Source organism: Trichomycterus rosablanca, chromosome 14 (genome assembly GCF_030014385.1).
Source record: "Trichomycterus rosablanca isolate fTriRos1 chromosome 14, fTriRos1.hap1, whole genome shotgun sequence".
NCBI classification, from domain to species: Eukaryota; Metazoa; Chordata; class Actinopteri; order Siluriformes; family Trichomycteridae; genus Trichomycterus; species Trichomycterus rosablanca.
This window is the reverse complement of record NC_086001.1, coordinates 22,176,000-22,188,952: the sequence shown is the minus strand read 5'-3', so window position 1 is coordinate 22,188,952 and position 12,953 is coordinate 22,176,000. Positions and strand designations below refer to the sequence as shown.

Genomic DNA, 12,953 nt, shown 5'->3' with positions numbered 1-12,953 from the left:
GCACTATGTAGTACACAGTAATGTGTTTGTGATGCCAACAGTTAGTTCAGTAGCTCAGTAAGCAGCTCCTAAAAGTTCTGTTATCACCCATAATCCTTTGCTGTGTGCGAGAGGGTTTTAGCTTTGTTTTAGCTCCGTGAAATGAGTTTTTGCAACTTGGGATGTCTGACATGTGAACTTCTATCTATCCATCCAGCTTAAATACCATAAACACTACATAAAAAACATGTGGAGTTAATAGTGTAATTATTAACCTTTGTGCTCATTTCTTCTTTTATGGTGTAATGGTGTAGTGGTTAGCACTCTGGACTCTGAATCCAACGATCTGAGTTCAAATCTCAGTGGAACCTGGCTTTATTTAGGTAAAAACACTGTTATCAATGATGAGTAGAAAATAGTGTTTCACATGTGACTGCTCTATGCTAAATTAGAACACAAAGCGTCAAGTCATTGTTTACAGCACAATCTACCGGCCAACTGCATCCTGAACTTAGTGCAATTTTCCAAAACTGGAATGTTTTGTTAAGATTTTGATCCTTGGGTGGCAATGTTTACCTAAAATTACTTTTATTTAGTGTTTAAAACTTTTAAATTACCTCAGTTTTTTCAATTGATTTCAGTCAATTATATCAATCACGTAAGTTTAAATATAAATAATCTGATATGTAAAAGTAAAGTCTAAAGTTGTGTGTATTTTTCTTTTTTAATGTGGTGTCAGGGTTCCATGGTGTAAAGGTTAGCACTCTGGACTCTAAATCCAGCAATCCGAGTTCAAATCTCGGTGGGATCTTACTGCTTTAATTTAGGGCCCCGGTGTGAGGTCGAAGATTGAGAAACATTAGCAGTTTCAGGATGGTAGCATTCAGCGCATGTGCATTACAACAGAGCAGCGCAATTGCTTGTGCTAGTTAAGAGTCACCTTAAATGACATTCCTTCCATCCATTCATCCAGCTTGAATATCATAATACCACTAGTAGTGTTATAAGGCTTGTTCGACTTAACCCGGCGCTGCGCAGACCGATCGCCGCCTGGCTTGCGTCGGCGCCACTGGCGCGTCTCGGTGACAGACTCGTTATAATCTCGCGATAGCGGGGCGGCTGCAGGTGGCAGAACCGGTCCCTGCAGTTGCTCTCCACGGGCTGCGCTGCCTGAGAGACGGCTTGATGACGACAGAGCTTAATCTTCATTAGCTAGAAGCGCCGCTGAATCCTCTGGCGGTTGTTTCGTTTCATTCTAAAATGTAAATCTCAGTTTATTTGTCTTAAAGACCCGATATGTGTGAAATACTATCATGCTTTCTAGTAGCATGACAGTTTATTTTCGTACAAATTGCAACATTTCATAATTATCATTCCATATCATGAAAAGACTCAAGTAAGCTACCTGATATTTCTTTAATGTAACATATCTTTTTATCTTGATGTTTTTCTAGAACTTCTGATGGGTCTTGTCTTCTAATTTTATTAATATAAGGCAATCTAAATTGCTTTAATATTTTATATCTTAACTGTTTTAATACCACTATCACTATTACACTTTGATTATTTTTCATTGTTCTCTGTAAACTTTGTAAACATTTTAAAATATGCTACATTAATAAAAATGTGTGGATGTGCATGGTGGATGTTTACAAGAACCAAGGCCAGAAGGTAAGCTGTTCTGGAAGAACAAAACAATCTTGTTCAGAAGATGATTGTGTTAAGAGATTGATCTTCAATAAACCACAGCCACTATTCATCATCAATGCCTAAATAACTGATGTGTCAGTGCTCGAAGAAGCACAAACTTCTACACAATTGTACAATGTACTTATTAACCACATTATTCATTAGTGACTCATACTGGGCACATCGGTGAGCATACTGAAGTTTACTGTTTAACAATGTATAAAATACAGTGGCATGCCAACATTTGGGCACCCTGGTCACAATTACTGTTACTGTGAACAGTTAAGCAAGTTGAAGATAAAATGATCTCCAAAAGGCATGAAGTTAAAGATGACACAAAAACATTTTTTTTATTATGTCTCTATAATGAATTGCATCTTGGTTGTGAGGTTGTAGTGAATGCTGTTCATCATCCTCTTCATCCTGCACATCATCACCATGGTCTCCTGGCTCCAAGCAAACACTGTGTAGAATGCAACAGACACTGCTGAGCTGATGGACTGGACATTCCTCATGTGCAGGCATCGGAGTCTCCTAAACTTTGCCGAAGGCATGCTCAATGACCACACGGCCAGTGTTTAGTTTTCTATTAAAGCGCTTCTGCCTAGCTGTCAAGTGCCCATTGTCTCTGTAAGTCCTCATCAGTTGGGGCAATAGAGGGTAGGCTGAATCCCCAATTATATACATCCCTTGTGGGACCAGGGACAGACAGGGGATCTTCTTCTAAAAGACAAGCAACCTCTGTGAGGCGAAAGGCTCTGGCATCATGACAGCTACCAGGATGACCCACGCTGATGTGGGTGAACTGCCGGTGACTGTCACAAAATCCAGTGAGAATGATAGAATATAACTGTTTCCTGTTAAAATATGCCAGGGGGTTGTCACAGTGTGGCTTCTGAATATGAATGTGGCATCTATCTACTGCACAGATAGTGTTTGGAAATCCAGCTGCTTGAAAGCCTAACAAAGAATTGTGCAGGGTTTGTCCTAAAGGCCAGGAAATGTGGTGTGCCATGTGAGTACAAAACTCATGGAGATGTTTGGCAAGAGTGGATTTTGTGATATTGAATCTGTCTGAAATACCCCTATATATATGACTCCTGGTTCGAGACAGGCTAGGACACTCTTTGTCAGTGGCAATTTTGTCTGCTGTGGATTCATATAGACAGGGCCAATGGTGCTTATAAGATCCTACATAGTAAGTGAGAGAAAAGAAGGTTATCATATCGTACCTCCACTTGTCCTTTGGAGAGTCTGCAATGACCTCTAAATTCTGAGAGACTATAGAGGGGGACAACATCCTCTACAAAATGTTTTATTTTTGGAACAAGCCTAAAGAAGGGTAAATGTGATTAAGTCCTTACGTAGACAATATAATTAGACAGTTTGGATAATTAAGCCACTTTGACACAATATAATTGCAGTCTATTTATCATATACACAACCATAATGATTAAGGTCTGATTGAGTGCACTTTATAATTTCCATTTAATTATTTCTAGAACACTTTTACGTACATTGTTTATCATATTCACTAATTCTACCTTGAACAAACCGTATATTTGGAATTATGTATTCACACGTTTTCATGTGAAATGTCTCAATAGACAGTCTTGAAAAATAGGCTACATAGTTTAGGTCTATTCATTTAAATTGTTGTAGACAAATATTTAAATCTATTCAATAACATAAATATGTGTTTGATAACATGTTTGTTAGAACTTTTCTTTTTCACCAATCTACAAGATAAATGAATGATGAGTAAAACTATATTTATTTACAGATTAGAGAAACTTAGTTTGACACTTTAAACCCAGCTTTTGTTTTCCAAATCCATAGTGGTGAATATAGCTGACCATCATCTATATTTACCACTATGGATTTGGAAAACAAACGCTGGGTTTAACCTGCTCAATGATCAAGAATGTTTAGTTCGATTTCACGCAAAAGCAGAGCGATTTCTACTGCATTCACTTCATCAGCCACGAAGAAGGCAAACGCCACGAGATCCGCTGTAGCTCACATGGGTTGCAGGTGGCGACTGTCCGACTTGATGGCTTTCTTTTAACCTCCTCCCCCAACTGCAACCGGCAGCTCTCACTGACCACCAAGGCAAGGCGCAGTTCATCTCGAACAAGCCTACTGACTGATCAATCAGCTGCAGTTCATCAGCTTGGTTCACGTTAAACAGTTAGTTGCAGATTGGAGCAGCATTTCTTCCATAATGAAAGATAATTCAGTCTTGTCTTTACAAAGAAACACTTTCACAAAGCGTTCACTGGAACAAAAAAAAAAGGATAAAGAAGCTCGTTCCAATTTACAAATTCAGCAACAGGCAAGTGATCGAGGACGAGACTACACCCGAGCCTTTTCCAGCTCTTGTTATGACAAACGGAATTGGCTAGCTGGATGCGACGTAAGTAATGCCTTTTACTGCTTTCCCTGTTTGCTATTTCAAAGTCCTGGCACGGAGGCGTTGTGGATAACGACCGGGGTACGAGATTTAAAACATCTTTCAGAAAAATGCAAACGGCACGAAAACAGCCGCAGCCATCTAGACAATGCTATGAAGCTAAGTTTTTTTGGGAAACTTAGCATTGCTCAACAGCTAGATTAAGGTTACAGGATTGCTGTTAGAAGGCACAATGAAGAGGTGACAAAAAATCGGCACATCCTGTCTACGTAGAATAATAGACTGTGTGATTTTGTGGAGCCTTTGAGCTGGCCTTGCGTGGCCATGATGAAAGTAAGATCTCAGATAATCCCGGAATTTTTCGAAGGGTTGGAGGATTTTGTTGCTTCTCTTGATGGAGTGCTGAGAGAGCACATTGAGAATGCCACTGTGTTTAAGGGAACTTCAAAAACTGTGCAGAATGAGCTACTGGACTGTGTGTTGTCTGTTCTGAAGGAACATATAATCAAAGAAGCCCAGGGCAGCGATTTTCTTTCAATCCAGGCAGATGAGACAATGGATATTGCCACGCAGTGCCAGCTTGTTCTTGTACTACGCTATATTGATGCTAAAAACAATGTGCAGGAACAATTTTTTTAGTTCGTCCCTTTGCAGTCGGCCACTGCTGATTCCATTGCTACAGCCCTAAAAGAACGTCTTGCAACTATCCTTCCTGAGGATCAAAAGGGTAAGCTCATCTGCCAGGCATATGATGGAGCCAGCGTGATGAGGGGTGCCACTGCAGGTGTTCAGAAGAAGATACAAGACATGTACCCAAATGCACACTACATCCACTGCTACGCACATCAGCTCAGTCTGATAATGCAGCAGGCTACTTCTCACATAACCAAAGTGAGAATTTTTTTTTCTAACCTTGGTGGATTTGCCAGCTTTTTTTCCAGATCACCCAAGCGCACAAGTATTCTTGATAAAGTTGGGGCGCACAGACTACCAGCATCCAGCAACATCAGATGGAACTTTCACAGCCGTACCATCAATACTGTGTTTGAACACAGAGAGGACCTCATTCGCTGTTTTGAAAGCATACGAGACTCTGGTGACTTTGACCCCATTACTGTCAGAGAGGCAGGTGCGTTTGCCATGCTACTGGAGGATCAGGATTTTAAGTTCTTTCTGCAGCTTTTCCACCATATCATGCCTCATGTGGACCTCCTCTATTCCAAACTCCAGAAGAAGGTCATAGATTCAGTTTATATCAAGGAGAGCATTCAGCAGTTCCAGCAGGACATTCAAAAGATCAGGTAATGGTTGTACATTTTCCTCTTTTGTTTATTAGTATTATTGTTATTATTATTGTTATTGTAATTTTTTTCCTTTGCAGAAATTATCTCCATTCCATGGTTAAACAAAGCAGTGAAGGTAGCGGTCAGCCAGTAAAGAAGCGTCGGACACTCAGTGTAGAAGACCATGAAAGGATTGCTGCAGAGGTGAGTTGTGGAAGTCACAGTCCAATTAGATTTGTTTAGAGCTGTTTCTATGCTCTGCATGAATGATCAGTGTATGTTGGTGTAATGCTTGTCAGCAATATATGTTATTATTCTTGCTGTACTGCAATATATGGGTAATATGGATTAAAACAAATTCTCATAACATTTGGTTCCTGGATTTTCTATAAACCTGTTCCACAAAAATTCTGTTCCAAAAATGCTTTAACACATTTTGTCTTGAAAATAACAGCAAACTCATTTCTATGACTTGATCTATGACTAAATTTCAACAGTGATAGAAAAATAACTATTTAGATGTGAAATAAATAAATTATGATCACTTCATAATTTTCATGTTTATCCTTCTCTAGGTCTGTGATATCATACACACCAGTGAGCACTTTTCCTTCACAAACCACCTTGTTAGTGCCACACTCTTGCAGGGGGACAGGTTTGAACAATACAGGACAGCATTTCCTAAAGATGCACTGAGCAACACCTTAAAAGCCTATCCAGTGCTCAATCAAGGCAAGCTGAAGACAGAGCTTAGTCTTATCTACAGCAAGGAAGAGTTCAAAGCCTGTTGTGGTGCTGTGGGCCTATTCCAGCTGTTTATGGAAAATAATCTTGAAGTATTTTCAGAGACTGTCACTCTCCTGAAGATCCTCATCACCACACCACAGCAGAAGCTGAAAGGTGCTTCTCAACCTTGAAAAGAATTAAAACTTTTCTGAGAAACTCTATGACCCAGGACAGGCTGAATGCATTGGCCATGCTGTCAATGGAGAAGAGACTAGTGACTGAGATTACTGACTTTAACCATAATGTCATTGAGAAATTTGCAAGACAGAAGGAAAGGAGGGCAAAATTCATGTTCAAATAGTGCTACTTTTAAAGGCTTGTTTTTTTATTGTTTTGTTTTTAATTTGTTGTTTTGTTTGCGCCCCCCTCAAATTTTTTAGCACCAGCCGCCACTGCTTTTGGTGTTACAATTGGGCATAGAACAGTCACATGTGGAACACTATTCTCTACTCAGCATTGATAACACTGTTTTTACCTAAATAAAACCAGGTTCCACCGAGATTTGAACTCGGATCACTGGATTCAAAGTCCAGAGTGCTAACCATTACACCATGAAACCACACAGTGAGGTCTTACTTAAACCCAAAAGTGAATAATTAGTCATTTAAGAGCAAGTTGGCTGTTAGATGGCGCTGTAAACAATGATTAGCGATTATATTTTGGGATGGAGCAGTCGCATGTGGAACACTATAACACTACTAGTGCTATTATGATATTCAAGCTGGATGAATGGATGGAAATGAACATGTCATTTAAGGTGACTCTAAACTAGCACAAGCAATTGCGATGCTCTGTTGTACTGCACATGCGCTGAATGCTACCATCCTGAAACTGCTAATGTTTCTCAATCTTGGAGCTCACACCGGCCCCAAATAAAAGCAGTAAGGTCCCACCGAGATTTGAACTCGGATCGCTGGATTCAGAGTCCAGAGTGCTAACCATTACACCATGGAACCCTGACACCTCAAAAACTAAACGTAATGATTCGCCATTTGCTAAGTAAATAAAGCAAAACTACACAACTTCAGACTTTACTTTTACATCTCAAGTGATTTAAACTTACGTGATTGATATAATTGATTGAAATCAATTGAACAAACTGAGGTAATTTAGAAGTTTTAAACACTAAATAAAAGTAATTTTAGTTAAACATTGCCACCCAGGTATCAAAATCACAACAAAACGTTCCACTGTTGGAAAATTGCACCAAGTTCAGGACTCAGTTGGCCGGTAGATAGAGCTGTAAACCCACTTTAGGACTTAAACTAACAAACAAGTGATCCTTCTCTAACTAGCAGGTCCCATTGACCTGTGCTTCAAACGTTGTCTCTGACAAGTGTGAGGTCGTTTTAATGCCCCTCTCATTCAGGTCAGAAACATGCCATTATTTTAATTTGCCAAACTTAATTGCCCTGCTGTAAAAGTTAGCAAGTCATGTGACCCGTGTGTACCGTCCAATGAAACAGCTGTGCCTGCGTCTCTGTGGCGCAATCGGTTAGCGTGTTCGGCTGTTAACCGGAAGGTTGGTGGTTCGAGCCCACCCAGGGATGAGTGTCTTTTATTGCACAACCTGCCTGTTGATCAAACGGATTTTAGAAACAATAACTACATTCTGTAGTCCCACAGAATAGTGGAAATAAGTAACTGATAAACATCCAGTAAACAACAGTCCTACAAGCACAAATATCCACCTGATAAGTCACCAGACACCGGTTGTCCAAAGTGGAAGAACGTCCTTTTGGTTTCAGTAGATGTTAAATGAAGACACTCGGCCAACGTGGGGCTCGAACCAACGACTCGGAGAGTAAGAGTCTCATGCTCTACCGACTGAGCTAGCCGGGCTTAAGCAGCAGGTCAGAACAGACAGCTCATCGATCAGACCATCAGAGTGATGTAGGTTTAATTCACTAACATCACGACCAGATTAAGAACTAATTCACAGTTTACAAACAAACACAATTCAAGATGGTACTGACACACCCCCATACCATGACACACCCTGGTACTGGTACTAATAGTAATGCAGAGAGAAATTTTGACTGGGACAAACTAAGTCCCAGCTAACACAGAACGTTCCCGTAACGTTAGATTTTGGTTCCCCTATGGTTATTTTTAGGGAACCATCCCATAACGTTATGGTGACGTTCTATTTTCGTTAAAAAAATCAGCGCTGTTCCCGGAACGTTCCGGGAACTATGAAACCTAACGTTCTCTCATGGTTTTATGAAAACTAACAGAGAACGTTAGTTAAAGCTTGTAAAAGGTTTTCTTTCTTATGTGTATAAAGTAACGTTCCAGTAACGTTCCCAGAAGGTTTCTAAGTTAACCCAGCTAGCACAATCATCTGGCCCATGTTGAACAGCGTCACCATAGCAACAGTGCGACGCGAGCCGTTGAAAAAGAGGAATCGTTCGTTCGTGTGAGGTAAATAAACGTTTAATCTTAACAACTTTTTACTTAGTAAAATGTAAGCACAATGTCTATTAATGAGTTCTGGATTAAGATAGAGAACAATTTGGAAATGGAAACTGTTAGGTAATGTTATCTAGTGAGTTTCAGGTTAACTGGTAGTCTGAACTGAAACACTTCAGGTAACGTTAGCTAAAAGGCTAACAGTTTCTAGCATTAGACAACAGCTGCTAAATAATTGAAGCTCACTGAATACTGTAGATAACGTTAACTTAAAAGCTACAATAAGCAACAAGAACAAGAACAACAATAATAGTAATACAATAATAAGCAACAGACGACCTACCATCTCTGACTACATCCACAAGGTGGACCAACAAAGCAGGTGTGTATAATATAAGAGTGGACAGTGAGTGGACACGGTATTTGAAAACTCCAGCAGCGATGCTGTGTCTGATCCACTCATACCAGCACAACACACACTAACACACCACAACCATGTCAGTGTCACTGCAGTGCTGAGAATGATCCACCACCTAAATAATACCTGCTCTGAGGTGGTCATGTGGAGGTCCTGACTATTGAAGAACAGGGTAAAAGGGGGTAACAAAGTATGCAGAGTAACTGATGGACGACAGTGGAACTGTAGAGCTACAAAGTGCACCTATAGATAGATAACTTTATTAATCCCATAGGGAAAGTCAGTAAATGGTTAGTAAACTATCCGTAAACTATCTGTTAGTGGAGCAGATAGAAAAAGTGTATACATACAAGGAGGTTTAATGTTATGGCTGATCATATATAGTTTTATAACCCAAAGGTTGTCCCTTGTATTTTTTGTAGATATTCAAGTGTCCACTACCATCACTGAGCCACATTTGCTTATTCACCTCTCATACATGAGTAAAAACTATGAACACATCAGCCAAGGTTCAGCAAGAAGGTTCTGGGTTCGATCCCCAGGTGGGGCGGTCTGGGTCCTTTCTGTGTTGTTTGCATGTTCTCCCCATGTCCGTGCAGGTTTCATCCGGGTGCTCCGGTTTCCTCCCACAGTCCAAAGACATGCAAGTGAGGTGAATTGGAGACACTACATTGTTCATGACTGTGTTTGATATAACCTTGTGACCTGATGAATGTTGTGTAATGAGTAACTACCGTTCCTGTCATGAATGTAACCAAAGTGTAAAACATGAGGTTAAAATCCTAATAAACAAACAAACATTGCTTCTTTATATTGTTTATATACAGTATATATATATATACAGTGTATCACAAAAGTGAGTACACCCCTCACATTTCTGCAAATATTTCATTATATCTTTTCATGGGACAACACTATAGACATGAAACTTGGATATAACTTAGAGTAGTCAGTGTACAGCTTGTATAGCAGTGTAGATTTACTGTCTTCTGAAAATAACTCAACACACAGCCATTAATGTCTAAATAGCTGGCAACATAAGTGAGTACACCCCACAGTGAACATGTCCAAATTGTGCCCAAATGTGTCGTTGTCCCTCCCTGGTGTCATGTGTCAAGGTCCCAGGTGTAAATGGGGAGCAGGGCTGTTAAATTTGGTGTTTTGGGTACAATTCTCTCATACTGGCCACTGGATATTCAACATGGCACCTCATGGCAAAGAACTCTCTGAGGATGTGAGAAATAGAATTGTTGCTCTCCACAAAGATGGCCTGGGCTATAAGAAGATTGCTAACACCCTGAAACTGAGCTACAGCATGGTGGCCAAGGTCATACAGTTTTCCAGGACAGGTTCCACTCGGAACAGGCTTCGCCAGGGTCGACCAAAGAAGTTGAGTCCACGTGTTCGGCGTCATATCCAGAGGTTGGCTTTAAAAAATAGACACATGAGTGCTGCCAGCATTGCTGCAGAGGTTGAAGACGTGGGAGGTCAGCCTGTCAGTGCTCAGACCATACGCCGCACACTGCATCAACTCGGTCTGCATGGTCGTCATCCCAGAAGGAAGCTGATGCACAAGAAAGCCCGCAAACAGTTTGCTGAAAACAAGCAGTCCAAGAACATGGATTACTGGAATGCCCTGTGGTATATATACTGTATATATATACTGTATATATATACAGTATATATATATATATATATATACAGTGTATCACAAAAGTGAGTACACCCCTCAAATTTCTGCAAATATTTTATTATATCTTTTCATGGGACAACACTATAGACATGAAACTTGGATATAACTTAGAGTAGTCAGTGTACAGCTTGTATAGCAGTGTAGATTTACTGTCTTCTGAAAATAACTCAACACACAGCCATTAATGTCTAAATGGCTGGCAACATAAGTGAGTACACCCCACAGTGAACATGTCCAAATTGTGCCCAAAGTGTCAATATTTTGTGTGACCACCATTATTATCCAGCACTGCCTTAACCCTCCTGGGCATGGAATTCACCAGAGCTGCACAGGTTGCTACTGGAATCCTCTTCCACTCCTCCATGATGACATCACGGAGCTGGTGGATGTTAGACACCTTGAACTCCTCCACCTTCCACTTGAGGATGCGCCACAGGTGCTCAATTGGGTTTAGTCCATCACCTTTACCTTCAGCTTCCTCAGCAAGGCAGTTGTCATCTTGGAGGTTGTGTTTGGGGTCGTTATCCTGTTGGAAAACTGCCATGAGGCCCAGTTTTCGAAGGGAGGGGATCATGCTCTGTTTCAGAATGTCACAGTACATGTTGGAATTCATGTTTCCCTCAATGAACCGCAGCTCCCCAGTGCCAGCAACACTCATGCAGCCCAAGACCATGATGCTACCACCACCATGCTTGACTGTAGGCAAGATACAGTTGTCTTGGTACTTCTCACCAGGGTGCCGCCACACATGCTGGACACCATCTGAGCCAAACAAGTTTATCTTGGTCTCATCAGACCACAGGGCATTTCAGTAATCCATGTTCTTGGACTGCTTGTCTTCAGCAAACTGTTTGCTGGCGTATGGTCTGAGCACTGACAGGCTGACCTCCCACATCTTCAACCTCTGCAGCAATGCTGGCAGCACTCATGTGTCTATTTTTTAAAGCCAACCTCTGGATATGACGCCGAACACGTGGACTCAACTTCTTTGGTCGACCCTGGCGAAGCCTGTTCCGAGTGGAACCTGTCCTGGAAAACCGCTGTATGACCTTGGCCACCATGCTGTAGCTCAGTTTCAGGGTGTTAGCAATCTTCTAATAGCCCAGGCCATCTTTGTGGAGAGCAACAATTCTATTTCTCACATCCTCAGAGAGTTCTTTGCCATGAGGTGCCATGTTGAATATCCAGTGGCCAGTATGAGAGAATTGTACCCAAAACACCAAATTTAACAGCCCTGCTCCTCATTTACACCTGGGACCTTGACACATGACACCAGGGAGGGACAACGACACATTTGGGCACAATTTGGACATGTTCACTGTGGGGTGTACTCACTTATGTTGCCAGCTATTTAGACATTAATGGCTGTGTGTTGAGTTATTTTCAGAAGACAGTAAATCTACACTGCTATACATATATAAGCTGTACACAGACTACTCTAAGTTATATCCAAGTTTCATGTCTATAGTGTTGTCCCATGAAAATATATAATTATTATTATAGTTATTTTCTATGTATAGTATTCATATAGCTGTTATTTTGGTTCACTTTTGTAATTGGTCTTATTTATAATATCCTGATTATTATTATTATACTACTTGCTGCAATTATCTTAATAAAATACTTTCTACTGCACAATCTGTAGTTAATCTGTAGCATCTGTAGTTAATCTGTATCATAAATCTACTATTTTATCTATGAGGATATGTGAAAGGAGAAGAAAACGGTAAATAAATGATATCGTAGTGTTTCGGGGGCTATTCCGGCCCAGTTATGGGAGAGTCGGCGGAGATCTGGGATTTGGGCCAGTGTATTTGGCCCGATTCTGGGCAGTCATTTAAAAAGAGTCAGAGCCGACACGGGCTGCCGGTGTTACCGGAGTGTTATTGCAAGGTTGTCTAAAGTTTTCAATAATTTAAAGGTTAGTACAAGGTTCCCTTAAGGTTTCAATAATTTTAAGGTTACGGGAATGTTAGGGGAACGTTCCCACAACTATAATGCACAACCAAATGGGTACGTTCTATTTCCGTAAAGAAAACTTTCCCGAGGAACCAAAATGATCCGTTCCCAGAACGTTCTGGTAACCAAAAACTAACGTTCCCGGAACGTTCTGGGAACCAAAAATTGTTAGCTGGGGAAACAGTTGCAGGATGAGACATACATAAAAAGTAGATGTGTGTGTATTATTTAAAACTACACTGAATGATAATTGATTACCTTCAAATAATTGTGCAGCATGTGTTCCTGATTTACATTCAGTTAACAAGTAAAGAAGGACCC

The 12,953-nt window shown here is 40.6% G+C and overlaps 2 non-coding genes across 2 annotated transcripts; both read right to left on the bottom strand.

Annotated features, from left to right (window-relative positions):
- Positions 1-6,637: 6,637 nt before the first annotated feature.
- trnaq-uug (transfer RNA glutamine (anticodon UUG)) lies at positions 6,638-6,709 on the bottom strand. The gene has a single exon. It is a non-coding gene; the product is annotated as a tRNA-Gln (tRNA).
- A 325-nt stretch (positions 6,710-7,034) lies between these two features.
- Positions 7,035-7,106, bottom strand: trnaq-cug (transfer RNA glutamine (anticodon CUG)). The gene has a single exon. It is a non-coding gene; the product is annotated as a tRNA-Gln (tRNA).
- Positions 7,107-12,953: the final 5,847 nt, after the last annotated feature.